Genomic DNA, 25,644 nt, shown 5'->3' with positions numbered 1-25,644 from the left:
AGCTGATTATCTTTCCTGGTTTCCCTGCAATACCCCTTAATTCAACTTCCTTTCCTTCCATAGAAAATTTCATGAAAAGTTCTTGAAAATTAAAAGCTATTGTACCCAAGGATTGTAGCCATTGGACTCCTAGTACAACATCAGCACCTCCCATTGGAATGGAAAGCATTGGGCTAGTCAATACATATTCTCCCATGGATAGCTTGATATTATGGCACTTTCCAGAGCAATTTATTGTTCCTCCATTTGCAATCATCACTTGACACTCTGGTGCTGGATATAGGAAGCAATTCAATTCTTTTGCTACCCTACAATGAATAAAATTGTGGGTGCTTCCTGAATCAATCAACACTATTACCTTTTTCTTCTTGATTTGTCCTTCTATCTTGATGGTTTGAGGAGTGGTAATTCCCGCCAATGCATTACAAGATATGGTCGGATTTATTTGTTCTTCATCTAGGCTTTGTTCCTGGAGTATATCCTCTTCTTTTGACCTTTCTTGCTCCTTTTCTTTTTCCTCTTCACAATCTATGTAGAATAATTTCTTCTCAGCACACTTATGACCTTTTGTGTATTTGCTATCACAATTGTAACAAAGCCCTTTTGCTCTTTTTTCTTCCAATTGTTGTGGTGTCAACCTTGTAGGTTGTGGAAGACTATGGGCAACAACACTTCCGTCTTTATAGTTGTGAATGGTATGCTTCCTAGTTGCCATAATTTTGCTTTCCATTTTTCTTGCTAACCTGAATGCCTTCTCTAATGAATCAGGTTCCCAAAGGCGAACATCATGTTGGATATTATCCTTTAAAGACCCTATGAACACATCAATCCTATGCTCCTCTGGAATATCTTTTACCCTTATGTTCAATTTTTGGAACTCCTCAATGTGCTCCATTACTGAACCCTTTTGTTTGAGACTTATCAATTGGCTAAAAAAAGTGTTGCTTTTTGTATCTTCATAATGTGCTATCAATTCTTCCGTAAAATTTCCCAAGTGATAAATTTTTTACGAGAGCAAAGCCATTGATACCATACAAACTGATTTGGTTCCAAATATACAGTTTCCATACGTACCTTTTGTGTGTTTTGCACATTATTGAGATCGAAGAACTGCTCCATCTGTAATATCCATGTGGCGGGATCCTTGCCATCAAACTTCCTCATATCAATTTTTGGAATATGGTGAGTCTTCGATCCAACATTAGCGTCTATGGAATCATGATTAACATTACTTTTGTTCACATCATGAGTTTCCTTTACAACCTTTTCACCATTAGTAAGTATTTCTTGTAGAAAATTTGTCAAATCTGTCTTCAAATCTGCCATGTCTCTCTTCAAATCTATCTTCGAATCATCCATCTTAGCTTCCATTCCCTTTATCTTAGATTCCACGCCACTTATCTTAGCTTCTGTTAGCTTTTGTGAGCGTGACATTTGTTGCACTTGTTCTTGTAATTTTGATATATCATGTAGCATTTCTTCTTCTTCTTCATGAGTCATGCTAGAGCTTTCAGGTTCCTTACTAGGTGTTTTCATTTTCTTTCCTCGGGGCATCAGTTACCGATAATAATGCTTTACTATGGCCTTTGAATTCTGTTAAACCAAGCTTACACAAAAATTTAAAAAAAAACTACACACCTTTTTTCACTTTATAGAAGCCTGATATTGAATCTGATGTATCTCTGTAATTTCGGATCATCCAGTTCTGAAATTGCTACCTGTAGTATCCTTCTACGTCCTCTTTCCAATGCCACAAGTCTGAGCCAAATTGGATTCTCCAAGGAAGAGTTATGTGAAATCTCCCACAATGACTTGCTTTTAGACTGGTTCAGTAGATCGAACTTGTACGACGTGCCACGAGTCACTGTTTCAACCTTTGAATCTAAAACACACACACAAGAAACTACAGTCTGTCCTCTTTTTGTACCTTTTTACGAAATTTCAATCCGATCCTCAGAGAGAGAGTTATGACGATTTTCCCCAAGTCACCTGTTTTGAATGTAATTCAGGAGTCTGCAAAAAGGCCAACTTCCTCAGATCATATCTCCGAAAATATCGCGCGAAAAGCTCTGAAATTTGGACCCAAGGTTCAGCGCCAATTCTTCTCAAATGGGTTATTTTTGCGACTTCTGAAACATCACAGAAAAAAAGTTATAGCGAAAATTCCACGATGACCTGTTTGGAGCAGCGAAACCCTAGAATCCAAAGCTCTGATACCAAATGTTATGAAACCAGCTCACAAAAAGATAGAAAAGAGAGATCCACGCCTTAGAATTCAGCCTCTTCGAGGGGGAAACCTCCTTTACATTACATAAATGAACAATTCTTGGATGATACAAATGACAAAACCTCCTTTCTATATATAGGAGTCTAAGGAGTCACAATATAATCCAGGCGACCTAACAATAGAATTATAAAGCCACAAAAATAACAATAGAGGGATTCTATGGGGCACAGAAATAACAATATTGGGGTAATAGGGGCACAACAATATAAATAAGGGGTATAACTACAATAGTAATGGGGTAATCGCTAGTATTATAGGTACCCAACAATATTTACCACCCGTCCAAACCGGATATTTAATTCATTACATTCTGCAGTGGCAATACTGTATGGAGGAATGTTGAATGTCTCAACTTGTTGAGCCCCCCTATTGTTTGGACTTGGGTTGGATTGAACAGGAAGTTGCGGATGAAGAGGAGGATTTTTTAAATAATTGACCGGAGAATCCACAGTTTTATCATTTTTGGATCGACGTTTCGAATCCCAAGTGGGATCCATCTTCAGGATGAGAGAATGATGATGATAGAAGAGCAGCAGAGAGGTAATAAATAGTGATGAGGATGAAACGATTATGAAAACAAACAAGTCGGCTGAATTAATAACTTTATTATTTTTATTTTTATTTAATTTTTTTTTTTTTTTTTTATAATATGTTAAAAAATTTTAAAAATATTTATTTTGATATGATAATTAATATTAATCTTAATAAGAAAATAATAACCAAATAATTTAATTAAATTATTAATAATATTAATAATACTAATTAATTATATTATTAATATTAATTAAATTGATTATAATAATATTAATATTATTATATTAATTAATTAATTAATAATAATTATATTAATAATATTAATTATTGTTATTAATTAATTATATTAATTATTTATTGTTTTTGAATATATTATTAATCCTAAATATATTAATTAAAATATTATTAATATATTATTAATACTAATTATTATTAATTATATTAATTATATATTATTATTATTAATTTATTAATTAATTAATATTTAATTATATTAACCATATTATTAATTATAAAACTAATCATATTACTTATATTATTAATATTAAATAAATTTGTTAAAGAATTAATTTTGTTATGAAATTAATTTAATTTTATACCTAGGAAGGAATAATTCTAATGAGAATAAACCTGGGGTAATAATATTATTAATTATATTAATAATAATATTAATATTAATATATTATTATTATTAATGTTAATTATTTTAATTATGTAATAAATTATTATTATTAATATTAATTAATTATATTAAATTATATTATTGTTAATATATTAGTTAATATTAATTATAATGATTATATTAATTATTATTCTTAATTATTTAATTATATATTATTATTTATAATTATAAAATAATTCCTCAATATATTAATTAAATTATTATTAATATATTATTAATTATAATATGATTATTAATATATTAATTAATATTAATTAATTATTTATTTATTTATTTATATCAATTATATTATTTATTAATTATAAAATTATTAATAATAGTTCTTATTAATAATGTTATTATTAATATTAATTTGTTTTTATATATAATAATGATTCTAAAGGAGATTAATGTTATACCCAGGGGAAATTTTATAAGAAATAGATTTTAACCTGCTTGAGGCCTTTACCTATTACGGGCGGAAGTGCTTACGCTTTTCATTTCCTTGATCAAGGGAAGCCAGCTCGCGCTAATCTCTACGCCATTATCTCTGTTCAGATTATGAGGATGTTTGATGATTTCAAGCGCTTCTCTGATCTTTCGTTTCTGATGTTGCTCTTCCCTAGCAATAATTGATGCGCTTTCGAGACATATATGGTGCTTTGTCTTTAAGGAGTGCTCCGCCAGGGCTGAAGTATGAGATCTTTCTTTCTTAATATCCGCGCCATGTTCTTTTAGTCTTGTCTGGAGGGAGCGACCTGTTTCACCAATGTAGCATTTTCCACAGGAACACTCTATTTTATAAACTCCTTTAAGCTGCTGCTTGTCGATATCATCTTTAACGGACCTCAAACTTTGTCTGATAGTACCTGGGGCAGAGAAATGAGTGATAATGTTTTTCTTTTTTAGGACTTTGGCGATTTTGTCCGTAACCCCATGGATATACGGAAGAAAAACAGTACCACAGTTAAGCTGGTCTTGAGCCTTAGGTTCAAGGGACAACAACTTCCTTTCAGCTTTCTTTATGGCCTTATTAATTTCCTGCTCCTTGTAGCCTATACTTTTAAAAGTTAGGATTAGGTGCTTCTTCTCATCCTCTAGGTGCTCTGAGTCGGAAATTCGAAGGGCTCTGATGGCCAGCGTGTTTAGAACACCAATCTTTTGCGCAGGGTGATGGTGGGAATCGGCATGGAGGTAACTCTCTGTGTGGGTTGATTTCCTGAACACCTTGTGGCCCAAAGAGCCATCTTCTTTTCTGATGATTAGGACGTCTAAAAACGGAATGCTCTTGCTTTCTTTATACCTGTCTTAATACCTACACCTCTCTCAAATGGACATGACTTCAATCCTGCGAGGCTGTCTTCTTCCGAATGGCTGGTTCCTGAGCAATGAGCTTTCTGGTTTATAGAGGCCGGGTCCAGGGATCCAAATTCCTGAGACTTATTTAAAAGTCTAGTCAATTTCTTATCTTGCCTTACTAGAGCAATCCTTCTTTCATTATCGGCTTTGAGTGCAGTTCTTGCATCAATAATAGCCCAGAGATTCTTATTGAGGTTGTTAGCAAGCTTAAGGTGGGAGGAAAGAGCCAAACGACCCAGGTTTTCCAGAGCCAATCTAACCCTTCTGATTTCAGACCGAACTAGAGAGAAGCTAAGTTGAAGAAACGCTTTATTATTAAATTTGTTCTGAAGTTTATGCTTAACCTGAGCGAATGGAGGAATGATCTTGTTATCCCTACACTTTTTGAGAAAATGTAAATCTGCTGCTCTTCTAGCTATCCTCACTCTCGATTTTTCGAGTAAAAGGATATCACTCCAAGTATCCCCTCCGTACTGGGATAAGATTATGGATTTTAGAGATCTGTGGCATGAATCTTTTAAATAATTGACCGGAGAATCCACAGTTTTATCATTTTTGGATCGACGTTTCGAATCCCAAGTGGGATCCATCTTCAGGATGAGAGAATGATGATGATAGAAGAGCAGCAGAGAGGTAATAAATAGTGATGAGGATGAAACGATTATGAAAACAAACAAGTCGGCTGAATTAATAACTTTATTATTTTTATTTTTATTTAATTTGTTTTTTTTTTTTTTTTTTTTTTTTTTTTTTGAGGCATTAGACAGAAAATGTAATTTCTGTTGTGGCATAGGCTGGGAGAACTATCCTAAAGGAGGAGGAGGTCCACGACAATTATAGGACCATGAAGGAGTTGGACCAGACTACGGGAACCATCATTGCCAGGGCATTGGATATTGACAAGATTGCGACCATGAAGATGAAAAAGGTACAGACTGAGGCCCAAAATTTAAATTATTAAAATACTGAGAAGAGCCTTGAGGCATACCTTGATTCATGTTCTGTGGTCATTGTTTCCATGGTTTCCTTGATCCCATGAAGTACAACTAATCTAATTCTTCATTTTCTCCCTAAAAAACTTCCTTCATCCTAGGAAGAGATGAATAGGTGCTAATGGAATGGCTATGTTCACATATCGCACAGGTCTCAACCATATTAAATGGGCATTCCTTCTATGGGTGTTTCTTCCTACATTAAGGGTAAAAAATAGACATGGCCTTCTCTGCGTCCATCTGCTTTTGTTTCACCTGTAAAACATCCAGCTGTGAGGATAGTGTGCTCAAGATATCAGTCCTCAAGTTGTACAACAAGTTTCCAATTTCTACTTTCATAAATCCACCGTTGGATGTCTTGAGGGTTTAGATCCCCAGCCTCTGCCTCGCATCTCCACTTGAACACTTAATGCACAATTCAAAGATGGTGTCAAAGTCTTCCTTTGATATATCTCCCTTCCCTACTACATTCAAAAGTTCCAAAGATTCCCCCCTTAGTGCCCGTAGAAATATTCTCTTCAAGTTTCCTTATCCAGATCACTATGGTCTGATCTCTGCAAAATGTATTGGAAACGTTCAACATATTCCTCCATGTTCTCATCCTCTTTCTACATAATCTTAAAGATTTCTTCCTTAACATCTTGGGATTTGTAGTAGTCTTGATACTTTTCGAGGAAAATTGTCTTCATATCATCCCATGTAGTAATAGATTTCCCCCCTAAACCCATGAACCATCTCAAAGTTGTTCCCTTCAAAGTGGCAAGGAATATATTCAATTTATGAGCATCAGAAATATAGTCATACCCTCGACAGACAATGTCGAATTCAAATAAGAATGCATCCGGATCTTGAGAAGAAATACCATGGAAGTTAGGTAGTGTTGTCAAAGGAATAGGCTTCATAGGTGCATCACCCCTGATATCTCCAATTGGGAACTCAATCGAAGAAGTTGTAGGAGCCATGAATATCTTCCAATATTCACTTGGAATCTCAACAGGTTCTGGTTGTTCTATAATGTGCGGTTGATTTTGTTTAACAACACTCCCTTGATCAAATGGTTCTGTGAATTCCCTCAGGTATTCTTCTTCTTCTAAACTCATAGTGTTCAGTTCTCCCGATCCTCTGCTTACTACTTCTTCTTCCCTGAATTGTGCTTCTGTTATTGGGGGAGGTTCTAGTTGTGAAACTAACTACCCTCCAGATCTCATATGAGATCTCACCCTAACAACAGCTCGTGATGATGCTCCTTATTCATCTTTTGAAATGATTTATTGGATATAGTTATTTCTACCTAGATCTTTCCTTCCTCTTATGGGGGTATTCCTCTACCCCTTTTATTTGTATCTCTATTCATGCAATCAGAAAATAAAAGGAAAACATTCAAGAAAATTGAAATCTTAGGACCTGAAGCAAGGTGAAAACGTCCCTCCCCAAGACGAGAGAATGGCCCCTAAAAATAAAGTAAAATAAGGAAAACAAACCAACCACAAAATTCGAAGCTCAGGACCTGAAACAGAGTAAAAAAAAAAAAAAAAAAACTTCCCTTTCCCAGGACGAGAGAATGGTTCTTATGAAAGAAACAAATAATCTAATTCTTAGGACCTAGAGTAGGGTGAAAATTTTCCCTCCCCGGGACAAGAGAATGGTCCTATGGTCAATACTGGTCATACTTTAGCACATTCGATAGCCCCCTCGACAATGACACCAAAATGTTGGTTTTCAGATATGAATCATGCAATTCACCCAATTCCACATTAATTTTCAACCCAGGGTTCGACTGGTTATTTCAAGGCTATCATGTAAGGTAGATGTAAACCATAGTTTCCCTCCCCATCATTGAACATTTAATCATAGTGTAACAATGTGTAACAACAAGTTATAAATGTAACAACAATAAGAGTAACAACAATTTAAGACTCACATCAACACACTGAAATCATTACACAACAAAGAGATAACACAACAAAGTAAACCTATGCACACATCTAATCCAATAATTCCTGGTCATGAGAGTGGGCCCAACTCCCTGATCAGGGCCGTGGCAAGATCAAGATCTATAAAATACTCAAAAGATCAACAATTGTATTAATCAAAATATCATTACAGAGGTCTGTTGTTACAGCTCAAAAATATCGTATATCTCCTAGCGGTGGCTTTCCCAACCTTGTAATCACTACTTATACATTTCATTAATCAACTGACAGTGCCTAAGATTATGACAGCTATCTACCTACAAATACATAGTATTTTCTTGAGATACAACATAATTCAAAGATAACACTTATGTCGGTCGATAGATTGATCCACCATTGCAGTTGATATCCAAAGATAATGTTGCCAGCTCATTAATCATCATACGCTGAATCATGCCTTTGATCATCATTCCTCCAAATCTGCATGAAAAGTTAAGTTAGCAAGTCGCTTTAGGCAATAATCCCTACGACTACGCTTCATTGATTAACAATTCACAAAGACATGACAATAGGTGTACTTTTTCTATATAGAAAGCAAATCGACCAACAAGGGCATAAAATGAGTATAGGAAAGGGATTAAAAGGTGGGTAAAAAGTGGGAAAAATTAGCAACCAACACATCCATCATTGACATCCTCCATGCGAAAATGATGTTCATATGCCCACATAGATGGGAGCAAATGCACCTATAAAAAAGTGAAAAGATCAAAGTGTCATGTGTCTAATAACCTGAACATAATTAAATAATTATATATATATATATATATATTACAATTCAAAGGTGAAATATGAATTTAAAACTATACAAAAAGATATTATAATTGTTGACTTGCTGCACCCAATCCCTATGTTTAGTGCGTCCTCTTCAGCATGTGGGTAATGACCATATGCACTGTATTTATCTCTGGCTTGATCAACAACCCAATTATTAGGGCATGTCATTAGCATATTTTCTTTTAAGTGACCAGAATAAGGCATACTTCTACCATTCAACTGTTTGAATTATTTCCTGTGACTGTCCCATTTCCTCCTCTTCTCTTCATACAATGCGACCCACGGTTGCGTCTCTTCCATATTGTAAAGAATGAATTTGTTGATGTCTTCAGTTTCTGAATTCATTGATGAAATAAAACCAACATATACATACACACACACACACACACACACAGATATATATATATATATATATATATATATATATATATATATATATATAGTACGTATGAGACCAAAATATGCATTAATATGAATTTCAGTGTGAATAGTATTGTGTAATAATTTGAAAAATGATAAGCCTACACCTACTCTTTATCATGTGCATCTTTCCATTCATTTCGAGAAGCTCCCCTTCTCTTTTGTCTTCATCCCTTTTTTCATCCCAAACCTCCACACCTAGTGTGTTGTCGATCTGCTTGATGTACTCATTGGCATAATAGAAAGAATCATACGATATATACCCCTCTGCCACAGACCCCTCAGGATTTGCCCTTTGTCAAAGAAAATCTTTCAATTTTTTCATGTACTTCTCTAAGAAGAACATCCAACAACAAGAAACGACCCCAAATAATTCAACCTCATATACTAGGTGAATTATAAAATGAACCTGGAAGTCCGTGAAACTCGTCGACAGTTCCTTCACAAACATACAAACATTCTCAGGTATCTCTTGACGCCATCATGGAATGATAGCCATATGAATCTCCTTTGATGTGATCCAATGTACAAATGCACACAATTTAGATATGGCACATTGTAGGTATTGGGGGAAGTCATGGCTCACATACACATGCATGAGCATAGGATAATGACATTGCACAATAAATAGTACATTGTACAAAAAATAATTATAATATATCTCATTAAATAAAAATAAATAATAAAATCATGTTTTTGACACACATACTCTTAGAAGGTTCAAATAGCCATGCGATTTCAACCCCAACAAACTGTCATCCATAGTCAAGCAATGCCATAGTGAAGACCCATATAAAGAAGGTACCCTCACACTCATTATAACTTCCTTTGCCAAAGAAAGATCAAATTTCTTTCAAATCCATGGGACATCACCTTCTTTGAAAGACCAAGAGGGGCCACCTCTCCTCTAGTTTCTTGTCTTGGCCAATGTTTCTTTTTAGTTTTTGAAGAAATAAGATCTCTCTTAACACCCAATGTGTCACTTTCTTTCGATGATTTGTGCATCCATAAAGAATATGAAATATTTTTAAATATATGCATGGGATCTAGTAAGTGGGCAATCTTAAGATGCTCCCAATATGGGAGCTCATAAAAGATAAATTTCCTTTTCATCCCAATGGGAAATTTCTTAACATAGGTGTCAAATAAATATGGATCATCGAACATAGGCTCCCCATTGTAATTGAAAATGTGTGCTAACTCCTTCTCCTTCTCTATCTCATATGCTCTAAGCCATCTAGTTGGTGTCATTATTGCAGGCCTTTGGGTTCTCTTTGGTTTACCATTGAAAGTGGATGTTGCTCTTTTGTAAGGGTGTCCTTCTGGGAAGAATACCCTGGTGCAGTCATACACTGGCTTTCGTAGGTGGTGTAGAGCCTCTAACTTGCACCTAATTATCTATCATTACCTACAGCTTTTCCTCACTTATCCCTCTCTTTTGCCCTATTTTACTCATAAACCTATCCAGATCATTACATTTGATGTCTTTAAGCATGATTGGTTAACTTTGCTAATGTTTGACTGTTTGTCTAGATTTTTGACATATGCACAGAGATTCCGCAGCTGTCTGGCAATTCCGCAGCCATTCAGCAATTCCGCAGCTATCTAGTCATTCCGCAGCCTTTTCATTGATCTCTATGTTCCACGTGTCATTTTGAAAAACGAATCACATGGGCATGTGGGAATGAAGGTGTTAAAGGTTCCTATGCTATTGGTTCGGTCAGCAACGCCACGCACACCTCCGGTCAACGTGGATCAAACTTCGGTCAACAAAGCCAGCTCAAACGGTGCTGCGTGAGCTGATAGGTCACGTCACTCCAGATGGCAATTCCTCCACGCTATGCAAGTTATGGGAGACAGGATCCAACCTTGGATTCAACCTCCATGACGACCGTACACTCCAGATAACACACGGACCTGTTTACGTGTTGCTGTACCATTTAATTAGCATGACTGTCAGTTAATTTCTAGTTTCATGTTTTACGCAGTAGGCAGTTGTTCATACGCCTATAAAATCCAGCGTCTGCGCACGCTTAAGGATTAGTTTTTAGTTGCTTTGTTTATGTAATTGCTACAATTTTAGTGTGTATAGAAACTCTGTTTTGAAGCTGCTGTTTCAGCACTTTTTACTGTAATTTTTGCATATGAGTTAATAGAAGACTGTGCTGTTTTGACTCCTTCAAGTAGCTGATCTTTCCTTGGGTTTTGTGGATGGAGGGCCCCCATTCATAACAGCCTTTGTACAATAAATTTACCTTTATGTTCTTGCCATTTCCTTCTTTTGAATTCAGCAATTTTCCTTTTCTTTAATACATGTACAGTTTTGATTTACTTTCACTGTCATCTCATTTCCAGCATTTACTTTAACTGATCAGGATTGTTTTCTGCAGGTGTTAGCCCGGAATTGTGTGTCTTTGTTGTATTTGCTTTATCTCTAATGGTATTTTCAGTTGTCATATTCATAGTTGCTACCTTTACTCTGTTTTTCTAGCTTGATTTCTAGTTTAGTTTCTCAAGTTGTATGCTAACATATTGATGGTCTCCTTATCATAAGTTGTTCATCTTTAAGAGATCAGAATACTAATAAATCACAGCTTGCTTTGAGTAGTTTTTGACTTATATCACTAACTCTTTCTTCACTTGTTACACATTACAATGTATGTTGGAAGCAGAATGTTGGAGAGAGGCAAAGTGGTGTTATAATTTGTCATCTTAGAGCTTGATTACTTTTTAGACTTATATCTAACTACTTCTTAATCGTGTTTCACATAGTACTATATGTTGGAAGCAGAGTGTTAGGAAGAGATGAACATTATAATTGGTCTTTAAAGTGGTTTTTTCTTACCTTTTTATTGCAGCAGCATGAGTAGTGACTAGTGCCATTAGAAAGTGGTTTTTATGCTTTGCTTTCAGTTTCATTTCAAGTTATTTCTTTCAAGCTCTTTCTTTGCAAGTTTAGAAGGTAGTTAGAAACCACCAGTTACACACACTCACTCATTTAGAAACCACCATACACACACAAATCACTCATTTGTTTATAAAATCATCACTCCATCTTAGGAAGTTAAATTGACCACAACACCCCCAAACGACAAAAAAATCTAAGAGGTTACTTAAGTATATACTGTACACCTTCACTTCATCAGCTTACGAGCCCCGGGTTGACAATTTATGATAGCAATTTAGACAACACTAAATTGACTAAACATTTTGGCGCCGTTGCCGGGGAAGTGAAATTAAGTAGCCATATTCTTAGAAAAAAAAAAACATAAAATTTCAAGAAAAGAAGTTGATAACCTATCAAAGTATGCTCTCCTCTTGCACTTCAAAGTGATCTGGAGGATCAGAAAAGAGAAAGTTATTGATTTAGTAGTTTCTTGAGTATGCTCTCTTCTTGCACCTAGAGTGACCTGGAAGATCAGAAAAAGAACTATTAACTTGACTTGAAGAAAAATAATAAAAAAAAAAATGACATGCATAGAGCTAGAGATTCTAGGGGAAGGTTTTTAGCTAGAGCTCGAAGTTCAATTTTTACAAGTCCATCTGCTTCAAGGAATAGACAAGAGACACCTCCCTCATCTCCAACCGACACTCCTAGCCCTAGAATTCCTGGAATTCAAGATGCCATTGCAGCCACAGGTACTCATCGAACCTTTTGAAAAATGGGCTTTAGATTTCGTTGGACCCATTAATTCGCCATCTAAACAAAAGAAGTATATATTGGTTTGTACTGACTATGTTACTAGGGTAGAAGCAAAAGCTTTGCCTTCTGCCACTGAAAATTCAGTTGTTCAATTTCTTTTTGAGGATATTTTCACTCGTTTTGGTGTCCCAAGAGAAATTGTAACAGATCAAGGAAGCCAATTTACATCTAATCTGATGGAGAAGCTGATGGAGGAATACAAGATCAAGCATAGAACATCTACTCCTTACCATCCGCAAGCAAATGGTCAAGTGGAATCTACAAATAAAGTCCTTGAGAATATCATCACCAAGACTGTTCATCTGCATAGAAGAGATTGGGCTGAAAGGCTACCTGAAGCTTTATGGGCCTATAGAACTACATGGAGGAGTACCACAGGATATTCTCCCTATGAACTTGTTTATGGGAAAGAAGTCATGCTCCCCATTGAGTTCCAAGTCAAAACTTTCAAGATGGCAGTCCAGTTGGGGATGAATCTTTCAGAAGCCCGGAAGCACAGAATGGAGCAGTTAAATGAACTAGATGAGATAAGACAAGATGCCATTTTAAGAACCAATCTAGTTCAGCATCAAAGAACAAAATGGCATGATAGATACATCAAGGAGAAGAAGTTTCAGAAAGGAGATTGGGCTCTATTGTTTGATTCAAAGTTTAAAGACTTCAAAGGAAAATTTCAAACTCATTGGCTTGGGCCATATGAGATTGATGAAGTCTTTAGCAATGGAGCAGTTCGAGTGAAAACTATTGATGAATTTCATACTCCTCTTATTGTGAATGGCCATCGCTTGATGATCTACCAGAAGCCACTCTCAAAAGAGGAATTTGTCAAGTTGTTTAAAGAAGATTCTGCAATCAGGTTGGTGGAGAAGGATTCTTCTCCTCCATCAGCCTAATCTTTGGTTTTTGAAAAGAAAAAATTAAAAAAAAAAAAATACAAATGTATAGGCCTGAAAACCAGTCTCTGATTGGCAGTCCTATGCAGAAAATCTGAGGTGAAAATCAGGGTCACCTGACACCTCACATTTTCCAAAAAAAAAAAAAAAAAAAAATCTCTCTCTCCTCCTTGTTCCATCTCATTTCGCCCACTTCATTCACCATCTCATTCATCCAATCACTCTCACTCCACCTCATTTCTTTCCATCCATCCATCCATTACATTCTATCTCACCAATAAAGTCATTGTCAGATTTATTTCACACAGCTAAAGTTGTTTTGTGCAGACAGAGGGTATCGCTGCAGTTTCCGCAGCTGAGGAGCAATTCCGCAGCCAACATCCCAATTCCGCAGCCGATACACTTTCTGCACCTGCATAAAAAAAAACACAGTCTATTTTAAGAAGGAATCTGCAGTCCAAAAGTCATCAGCAATAATTGAAAAAAGGTCATGTAGCAGCAATAAACAATGAAAGGTTAGTGTCATATGAGCAAAAGGAATCAAAGCGCGGATACATAAGGTATGATCTAATTTCTAAACCTACGGTTATAACATTTTGCATGGTTTCCGGATTGTGTTTTTAGCCATTTAATGTAATGATTACCAATCCTTTCCATTACTCGACCGGAAATCCACGTATCTCTCAGCCTTAACGGTCCCTACTCATTACAGTTTCAAACCCAAACACGGCTGCTCTTTCATTAAAACTCTCGTACCAGAGTGACGTATACAACTGTACTACGGCACTCTGAGTTATAATTCCGTAGCCAGATGTACACCAATGACCGACGTCTATGGGATTTAACCGTTTTCACCCATTACTCGTAACCCTCCTACGCATACATAATTCCATTCCCGCTGTTGATTCACTCCCTCATTTCCATTGTTCTTCACTGCTCTGTCTTATTCACTATTCTGTCCACCGTAAGCACTCTCTGTTTCATTTTCTTCTCATTTCTCCACTAAAACCTTGACCACTGTTGTAAGTGCATCACGGCTATTTTGCTGTAGCCGTAAACCCACTGTCCAAACACTTTTCTCTCGTATAACTCTTTCACCAAGTGTTAAAACAGTGCTATTAAGGCAGCCAGAGAGCTGATGGGTAAGCTATTGAGGGCAGAGCCTGAGGGCTCTAAATTTTTAGAAGGCTATCCCCAAACTAAAGACGCTTTGCAAAAGGCCAAATGGCTCCAGTTCATTCAAAAATTCAAGGGATACCATAAGGAAGTCACAAAGGCTTTTGCTCGTTCTTTCAAAGACAACAAAGTGGAGATTGGAGATCTGAAATTTACAGTTACAGAAGGCAGTTTAGCACAAGCAACTTCATTACCTCAAACTGGGGAAAGGTGGTTCAAGAATCGATCAGTGAAAGACCAGGAATGGAAGCAAATATTGAAAAATCCAGGTATGAACACTAGTATTTTTACAAAGGGAATCCCTGTTAGTCTTGTCAAAGAAGAATGGACAGCTTTGCTTCTGTTAGTACAGAAATTCTTTACATGTGAAGGAAGATTCGGAATTTTGTATGTTTACCATGCTAAAATTATGATGCATTTCATGGGTGAGCATGACATTAATCTTCCTTATTTTCTACTATCTAGCCTTAGAAAAATGTGCTCAACAGTCCAAAGAAACATAAATAATATTGAGCCACATTTATACCATCACGAGCTTGTCAAAATGCTAATTGAAGAACAGTTAAAGGCCAAAAGGGATACATGGGAAAGATTTCTTGTGAGGAACCACTTCCAAGAGGCAGGAGAAGCCTCTGGTAGTTCACCTAAAGTGCCCAGAAAGAGTAGAAGAAGAAGAAGAGAAGAGGTTACCCCAGAAATTGCTGTCCAAGACCTTGTTGAAGAAGAAACTGCTGCCCATAACTCTGAGGAAGAAATTGACCCTGAGCTTGCTGTAGATATTGACCAAACAGCCCAAGAAATCATTACAGAAACCCTGCAAGAAATTGTACAAGAGGTTGCTCAAAAGAAAAAGGAGAGTAGGAAGAGACAAAAGAAGGATAAAGGAAAATCTATAGCCCAAGAAACCTACCTTACTCCTGAAAATTCCAGTGAAGAGGACACTCAACCATTGGCACATAGATTGGCCCAATTTCATGAAGCTGCCCTTTCCAAGAAGATGCAAAAACAAAAGCAGAAGCAACAAAAGTTAAAACAGAGCATCACCACTGTGAGGAGGAGCAGCAGGCTAAAAGCAAAGTGGGGGCCACAAAGAACAAAGAGTCACTCTTTATTGACTCAAGCACACCTGAAAAGGTTGCTACAAGACTTGACTTTGAGGCAAGCCCACCACATGTTGAGGTTACTCCTCCACGAGAGGAAAGCCCTTTTCAACAGGAGCATAAAATCGAATTTGAGCGTGAGCCTAGTCCAAAGAGGTCACCAGAGATTGACCCAGATCAGCAGAGAGTATATAACTACTTGGAGACATTAGAACAAGCTGCTGCTGGTCCAAGCACTGTTCTACCTATTGAACAACAAGTTCACTCACTTAAACAAGAAATTTTTGAGCTTGAAGTTTTAAACCGCCACATCACACAAGAGAATGAAGCATTAAAGGAACAAGGTAAAGTGGACAAAATGGTCCACAATAATACCATGCTTCATCTGGGCCTTTGGCAAAGGAAAAACAGAAAGCTAAAGAAAAAAATGCAGGAAGCTAAGCAGAGCTTTGGTCAATTTAAAATTCAGATGCTTGGTGAGGAAACCAAGAGTCAATGTGGCTACACAGAGGAAGAGGAGAAGACTAGATGTCCTAGCAGAGGCATCTCAGCAGGTGGATTAAACAATGTTTTCGTTGCATGAGGACATGCAACACCCTCGTAGTGGGGGTATGTAGAGCCTCTAACTTGCACCTAATTATCTATCATTACCTACAGCTTTTCCTCACTTATCCCTCTCTTTTGCCCTATTTTCCTCATAAACCTATCCAGATCATTACATTTGATGTCTTTAAGCATGATTGGTTAACTTTGCTAATGTTTGACTGTTTGTCTAGATTTTTGACATATGCACAGAGATTCCGCAGCTGTCTGGCAATTCCGCAGCCATTCAGCAATTCCGCAGCTATCTAGTCATTCCGCAACCTTTTCATTGATCTCTATGTTCCACGTGTCATTTTGAAAAACGAATCACATGGGCACATGGGAATGAAGGTGTTAAAGGTTCCTATGCTATTGGTTCGGTCAGCAATGCCACGCACACCTCCGGTCAACGTGGATCAAACTTCGGTCAACAAAGCCAGCTCAAACGGTGCTACGTGAGCTGATAGGTCACGTCACTCCAGATGGCGATTCCTCCACGCTATGCAGGTTATGGGAGACAGAATCCAACCTTGGATTCAACCTCCATGACGACCATACCCTCCAGATAACACACGGACCTGTTTACGTGTTGCTGTACCATTTAATTAGCATGACTGTCAGTTAATTTCTAGTTTCATGTTTTACGCAGTAGGCAGTTGTTCATACACCTATAAAATCCAGCGTCTGCGCACGCTTAAGGATTAGTTTTTAGTTGCTTTGTTTATGTAATTGCTACAATTTTAGTGTGTACAGAAACTCTGTTTTGAAGCTACTGTTTCAGCACTTTTTACTGTAATTTCTGCATATGAGTTAATAGAAGACTGTGTTGTTTTGACTCCTTCAAGTAGCTGATCTTTCCTTGGGTTTTGTGGATGGAGGGCCCCCATTCATAACAGCCTTTGTACAGTAAATTTACCTTTATTTTCTTGCCATTTCCTTCTTTTGAATTCAGCAATTTTCCTTTTCTTTAATACATGTACAGTTTTGATTTACTTTCACTGTCATCTCATTTCCAACATTTTCTTTAACTGATCAGGATTGTTTTCTGCAAGTGTTAGCCCGGGATTGTGTGTCTTTGTTGTATTTGCTTTATCTCTAATGGTATTTTCAGTTGTCATATTCATAGTTGCTGCCTTTACTATGTTTTTCTAGCTTGATTTCTAGTTTAGTTTCTCAAGTTGTATGCTAACATATTGATGGTCTCCTTATCATAAGTTTTTCATCTTTAAGAGGTCAGAATACTAATAAATCACAGCTTGCTTTGAGTAGTTTTTGACTTATATCACTAACTCTTTCTTCACTTGTTACACATTACAATGTATGTTGGAAGCAGAATGTTGGAGAGAGGCAAAGTGGTGTTATAATTTGTCATCTTAGAGCTTGATTACTTTTTAGACTTATATCTAACTACTTCTTAATCGTGTTTCACATAGTACTATATGTTGGAAGCAGAGTGTTAGGAAGAGATGAACATTATAATTGGTCTTTAAAGTGGTTTTTTCTTACCTTTTTATTGCAGCAGCATGAGTAGTGACTAGTGCCATTAGAAAGTGGTTTTTATGCTTTGCTTTCAGTTTCATTTCAAGTTATTTCTTTCAAGCTCTTTCTTTGCAAGTTTAGAAGGTAGTTAGAAACCACCAGTTACACACACTCACTCATTTAGAAACCACCATACACACACAAATCACTCATTTGTTTATAAAATCATCACTCCATCTTAGGAAGTTAAATTGACCACAACACCCCCAAACGACAAAAAAATCTAAGAGGTTACTTAAGTATATACTGTACACCTTCACTTCATCAGCTTACGAGCCCCGGGTTGACAATTTATGATAGCAATTTAGACAACACCAAATTGACTAAACAGGTGGTCGAACCACCTAGCCTTCAAAGAAGGTCCACACCATTTACATCCATGATATCCTTTTGTTACAAGACTTGCAAAATTATTGTATGTAGGCCAATATGTTAGAGACTATGAAGATTTGAGAAATTGCAATGAATTAAATTAATATGCGAAACAATATTGTTTTTTTTTTTGACAGAAACGGTTATGGGGTATTTATATTCATCTTGGCCTGAATGCCGAAAAATTGATTACATTGAGGATGTCTATATCTTGTTGCATCTCACTGCTAAGAATGAGAATGCAGCTGAAGCTTGAAGACTTCTTCCTTGATAAGGAATCTATAGATTCGATTTCAAAGATTTTTCCCCACTTGAAGATACAAACAAATTTATTTAAAAGCAAGCAGTAAAACATGGCAATAATTAGCTTATGGGATGGGTTCCCATGATTCTTCTTCGTCTTTTATCTTGACCCTGGCAGAGAGGAGGGCAGCTTTGTTGGCTTCAATGTCCGCCTCTTTATTATGAGTTCTCATCACATGGTAGTAATTCAACTTCTGAAAAGCATTTTCCGAGCCCTTAATTCTGGATATCAGTCTTTATAATTTAAGATCCAAAGCTGGGGAATTGGAAACCATTGCGTTTATAATGATCTAGGAGTCACCTATAACATTAGCTTCATTTATATTTAAATCTTTGAGGATCTTGAGGCCTTGAAAGAGGGCCAAAGCCTCAGCTTGAATGCTGGATGAATGTCCAAGCCCCCAAGCAAAGGAATGAATTTTTTCCCCAATTGGATTTACAACAACACCTCCTGCACCAGCTTTGCCCAGATTGCCCTTTGCTGCCCCATCAAAAAAGAGAGAGTGCCTTGAGTGCGATTTGAGCCAGTCTTGAAAGTCAGTTTCAGATTTCCTTATTTGCCAGTCTTTAAGAGGAGGGACGTTTCTAACTGCTGATTGAAATTGCAAGTCAAGGAATGATCCCCAAGCAATGTCCTGTTGGCTGAGATTAGAATCATCTTTTATATCAGTCAAGCACTCCTTTAAATGACATTTAATCTTGATTTCTAAGGCCTTGTGATTCTAATTAGTATTTCTAAAAATTCTTCTGTTTCGTTCTAGCCATATCTGCCAACAAATAACCTTTGGAAGGATAGCCCATGTAGTTTTGATTATTTGATTTTTAGGAGGTGGGCTAGGATATCTGGTTGCCCAATTAGAAAAAGGATCAGCAGTGGAACAAGGAAGCAAGAAGATGGGATCCAAATTGTGAATAAAGGAGAACCAGATCTACTTAGAGAAGTTGCATTCAAGGATTAAATGGATTGGTGTCTCTGCATTTTCATTTCACAGCGAGCAGATGGAGGGACCGTAGAACCCTTTCCTTTTCAATATGTCATACATTAGGATTTTGCCATGGCAAAGAAGCCATGCAAAGAAGTCGACTTTGGGCCATGAATGAAAATGCCAGACTCCTTGCCAAGGTGCTGGGTTGAGGGGAACATATGGCCTCTCATTCAGCTTGGCATATCCCATGGAGACAACGTAGCCTCTGGCATTCAACCCCCAGCCTTTCGAATCTCTTTTCCTCATGTGCGTGGGCGCCAATCCATGAAGAAGGTCAAACAACGTGGACCATTCGTTGATCAGATGAGCCAACACCTCAATACGTTTCCAACCTGCCCAGACAAAATCGCTCCAAAGAGAAATATCCCACAATGAACACATCCCCTCTCTATCCATCCAGCATCGCAGCACTCTAATGGAGGCTCTGTCTTCAATTGGGTCCATATTCATGATTTTATCAGTTCAGATGTTGATATTTTTGCCATTCCTGGGATCTAGTAGGAGTGCGCATTGATTAAAGGAGCAACTTTAACATACAGTTTAAGGAAAGACAAGTTAGGCAAATGAATCACATTGTCTAAACAGTTAGAACGAGGACCTCTGAAATAATTTTTCCAGAGAGCCAATTGGGCCCAGCTAGGCTTGGGCGCAATGATCCTCCAGATAATCTTAGTTGCCATAGCCACATTCTGCTGACAGAGGTTTTTGACATTCAAACCACCCTCCAACAGTGGCTTGGATATGGTTTCCCAACTGATAAGGGGAATTTTGTTTTCATTCTGTTTTCCTCCCTTCCAAAAGAACCTCCGCATGAACTCTTCCATTTTTTTTAATATGATTGCCGAAGCGAGAAGCCCAGCAAATTGAAATAGAGGGAGGCTGGTAAGCACAAATTTTATTAGGACATATTTTCCAGCAGTGTTGAGCCAGGAGTAACCCTAGGCTTGGATCCTAGTCTTGAATTTTTCGAGATGAGGGAGCCAGTCTTTGCTTGTAGGTCTCTTATGAAAAACAAGAAGGCCCAAGTATTTGAAAGAGGTCCAAGAAGAGGAGGCTGCAAAACCCAAACATCTAGAAATAACGGAGAGCAGTCTCGGCGAGTGTTCCAGCTGAAGATGTGACATTTGTTCTTATTTACAACGCTGCCTGAGGCCTCACTAAATTCATCCAAAACTGCTTTAAATTTAGAGGTAGAGGAAAGAGAGGCAGTACCCAAAAGCAGAGTGTCATCCACAAATAAGGCGTGATTTATGTTTTTGACCCCTCTTGCAATACACAGTCCATTAATATCTTGATCTTGCATCTTTTTGTCTAACATGAAGCTGAGAACAGAGGCTTGGATGACAAATAACAGAGGGGAAAGAGGACACCCCTGCCTAAGCCCTCTTGAAGCTTTGAAAAAATTAGTGGCTCTTCCATTTACAAGAGGAGCAATCCATGGCTCCGAGATGCATGCCCGGATCCATTTAATGAAGTTTGCTCCAAAACCAAACTTGTTCATGACTTTTAAAAGAAAGTTATGATTTACTCGATCAAAGGCATTTGCTAAATTGAGTTTAATAACCATACCTTGTTCTTTTCGAAGAAGACTTGAATGAATTTCCTCTTGAACAAGGGTGAAGTTGTCCATAATCTACCTTCCTTGGATGAAGCTTCCTTGATTCTCCGGAATTATTTTGGGAAGAATGAGCTTCAGTCTATTTGCAATTACTTTGGTGATTAACTTGTACCCAGTATTGCATAAGGAAATTAGATGGAATCTGCTGAAGTTGTTGGCGCCTTTTTCCTTAGGTATGAGGGCTAAGAAAGTGGAGTTTGTGTTGCCTCCTATTTTCTGAGTATTTTGAGACTTTTGAACCTTTTTGAGAAGATCATTTTCAACAATCGGCCAACAAACTTGGAGAAACCTGGCAGAGAAGCCATCCAGCCCAGGGGCCTTATCCGGATCCATATCAAAAAGGGCCTTTTTAACTTCATCTTTAGTGACTTTAGTCTCAAGGATCTCGTTCATACGAGGAGAAATTGCAGAAGGAGTAGTGTCTAACAGATCTGAGTAATGGTGCAGATCCTTATCTTCACTATACAAGTTTTGAAAGTGAGAGAAGGCTGCTTTCCTAATGTATTCAAAGTCCTTGTGAGTGTTGTTATCCTCCTTAATCTCAGAAATAGTGTTGAAGCATTTCCTGGTCGGGGCTTGTTTGTGGAAAAAAGCAGTGTTCCTATCCCCCGCTTTGAGCCAGAGATTTCGAGATTTTAATCTCTAGTATTCTTCTTCAGCGAAGCAAGCCTTGTGAAAGCGTTGTTGCAGATGAGCCTCTTGATCTAACAACTCCTCTGTGACTATAGCGTTCTCCATACGAGTTTGATGAGAGGAAAGATAGGCTTTAATGGCTTTTTTTTTTTTTTGTATCAAGGTTGGACAGGGTTTTGACCCATCGTTTTAGAACTCCTTTTACCCTTCTAAGATTTTCCTCCCAGATAAAGAAAGAAGATCCTTTGATAGGCTGACTCCAACGTTCCTTGACTATTTGAATGAAGTCTGGTTCCTTGACCCAGAGGGGACTAAATCTAAAGGGAATAGGACCCAGATCAAGATGGGCTAGGAGCTCTAGCTTTAAGGGCTTATGGTCCAAGATGCTGCTAGGAAGAATGTGCATTCTGGGTTCTAAACCTAGTAACAGATAAGAGCTTTGAATGAAAAATCTAACTAATCTGGTAGCAATATGACCAGGCCCCACTATTTTGTTAGACCAAGAGTACTTACCGGAAGAAGGTTTAATATCCAGCAAGTCCCAGTCCTGCATAAGATCCTCCGCCCATTCCCTTGCCGAATCTCAGATTGCGCTGCCTCCCCTTTTTTCAGATGAGTGAAGAGTGAGATTGAGGTCTCCAGCAATAATTATATTTTCCAGGTTTATCAAGTTTGCTTGGTGCCTTATAAAATCCCAACAATCCTTTTTTCCCCGACATTGACTGGAGAGTATACATTGACAAGGCAAAAGATTTCCTTCGTATCCAGATTCTGCATTTTCAGCAGCAACCATTGAGTATTTCTAGCCTCAAAGGTGACTGCAAATTTGTTGGCGTTCCATAGAGTGCCAATCCCTCCCGAGGCGCCCCGGGCAAAGATTGCTCTTGCTTCACTTTTAAAACAAAATTTCTTGCTTGCTTGCAGGAAGACCATGTCTTCCAGCTTAGTCTCCTGGACGAGAAGTATGTCTAGAGTTTTTGTTCTTAGTAAGCTTCTCATGGCCTCTTCCTTAACTTTACTCCCCAAACCTCTACAATTCCAAGAAATGACCTTCATTATTTATGTTTCTGGTGGGCTCCCTTGGAGCCTTGGGGCTGATTTTTCAACATCCTAGGCTTTGAGGCTAGCAGTTTTTCCAGAGTTGGTTGGCTGCCCTGTAGCTTGTCTTTGTAAGTCTCCTGCTCTCTTTTTTCCCTGTCAGTTTTACGGCCTCTTGTAGATCTTCTTACCAAGGTTTGGGACTCTCCTATTTCTCCTTCCTCCTCTGACTCGTCTGTTTCCTGCTCTTCTTCCTCATCTTCTAAAGTCATACCTTTGGGATCTTCAACACTTGTTCCTTTAAGGGAGGCTGAGGGAGTACCTTTGTTTGGAGACACTGGTTTTTGGTTGTCGATCTCCTGAGTAGCTTCTGTCTCCTTTTTGATCACGACCTCCTGGGTGTCCTCTGGTTGCGAGCTAAGAGGATCGAACTTATTTTCTGGAGCAGGTTTGGGCAGGATCTACTGAGCATAGGCTTGGTGAGGTCCTTTGCCATTAGGGCCTCCTGGCTTCTATGTCTTGATAAGGTTTGGAGTGCTTGACTTGATTCCATCCGTCCTCCTTCCCATGCACAACCTCATTGTTGGACAAGCAGCCTCTGGCGAAGTGACCATAAACATGGCATTTCTGGCATTTGAAGGGCAGCTACTCATAGTCCAGTTTCTGCAAGTGCATCCAACTTCCGACATTTATTTTGATGGCCTCTGGTAGCCCCACCTCTAGATCTACTTCTACACAGATCCTAGCGCAGTCATATTGGTCCTTATTGTTCGCTCGGTCTATAAATTTCCCCAGGGCATTTCCAATGTGCCTCAAAGAGTCCCAATTCCAACAATGCACCGGGATATTTGGAAGTCTAACCCACACCGGGACTGCTTTGGGCACATCTACTGCCAGATCGAATTCCTGAGTCCATTTATTCATATACAAAACCTGAGGGCCCATGAAGTAGGGGCCATTTTGGAAGATCAGATCTTTGTCGTCCTTTGATGTGAATTCGAAGAGGAAGTATCCTCTCCCCAGAAAGTAAGAGGTAACACTTTCTTTGATCAATGGCGCCCAGTTTCTGTTGACCCAACTCTCAGTGGATTTTGGGGATGGCCATAGCCCAGTGAACTGGCCGATGAGAGCCTGTTCGGCCAAAGACAATGCAACTTGGATCGGGGTTTCTGGAGGAAGGGAGATCATAGGAATATCATCAAGCTTTTTTACAAATTTCGCAGCTTCGGAATTCTTCTTCTTTGGGAGCCCTGCCAAGAGCCGATTGAAGGCCTCAGAAGGTGAGAGCGGCGGAGGAGAAGGCTGAGGTGCCTGGGGAGTCGCCCAACACCTCCATGGTCGCAATCCCTAGGGAACGGGTTTGTCAAAAGCTAGCAGGCAGCAGTGCGGTCCTTCATGAAGTAGTCCGACCGCAGTATGAGGGAGAGCCCCAGGCGGACACGCCCGCAGGGATCAGGGCGGCAGAGAGCGGGCGCGCTTGCTATCTATAGAACGCGTGAGATGTGGATCTCGAGGGTTTGCAGATTGGGAGCCGAGAGTTGCAGAGCGAAACAATATTGTTACTAAATAAATCAATAAGAATATAATTTACTAGAGAAAACTCCTAAGTTTAGATAATCATGTATTTTAAGCACATATGCCATACAACGTAAAACTCCTCTCTGTTGTGATGGGTTTTGATATATCGTACACATCTATCCCTTCCCATAATTCCTTAAGTTCATCTACCAGTGGTTGTAAGTAGACATCCATATTCTTCACTTGTCTTCTATCAGGGACTATGAGAGCCAACATAAGATGTTCATTCTTCACAAACAACCATGGGGGGATATTGTTATTGATCATTGCTACAGTCCAAACAGAATAGTTGGTGTTTTAGAGGGAAAATGGGTAGATTCCATTGATGGTTATGTTGAGTTGTAGGCTTCATACTTCATCCTTGAATTTTTCAGGCCATGTATCCTCTATATGCTTCATGGCTATTGAATCTGTTGGGATTCACATAACTCCTGAATCTCTTCTATGTGAGGCATGCCATCCCTATAACATAGCTAATTCTTTGCAACGAAAGAGTCTTTAAATCCTTGGGATTATGGGCATGTGCCTCAATATCTTATGAGGAGGACCATGTGATTTACCCTTCTTCTTTTTTTAATTACGGTACTTATCATGCCCACATTTTGGACATATCTCTTTGTCTGCATATTATCCTCTATATAGAATACAATCATTCAAACATGCATTATATGATATTTACTCAATTACCTCAATATTGCTGAGAAATATGCATTCAACAGGCTAAACTTTTTTTTCACATTATAAAACAACATCATTGTCCCCAACTGAGTAGACTTTGACTTGTTGCCATGTCCAAAGAGGGGTGGTGGAAGCAAATTTCAGGCTTTCATAAGGTATCAGTGATATAAGCATCATCCCCTAACTCATCATTTTGGAATGCATCTAACAACATTGCTTCCATGGCAGTCATATCCCATAAATAATCATCCATGCCAAACTCCATTTGATTGCCTCCATTGCCAACTTGTGATGAGGAACTACTATTGTTGTTGTCATTCCTATAAATTGGTGAATCTGGACATAGTGGGAATTGAATAGGTGATTGATTCAATCATTCTTTTTATGCTTCCTCTTTGAGTCTTGCTCTTAATGCAACCTTCTCTCGATTTGGCATTGTAGTAGG

This window comes from Pinus tabuliformis, chromosome 6 (genome assembly GCF_031772625.1).
Source record: "Pinus tabuliformis cultivar Carrire ecotype Pingquan chromosome 6, CPIR1, whole genome shotgun sequence".
Lineage (NCBI taxonomy): Eukaryota > Viridiplantae > Streptophyta > Pinopsida > Pinales > Pinaceae > Pinus > Pinus tabuliformis.
The sequence above is the reverse complement of the archived record's forward strand: the minus strand, read 5'-3'. Positions refer to the sequence as shown.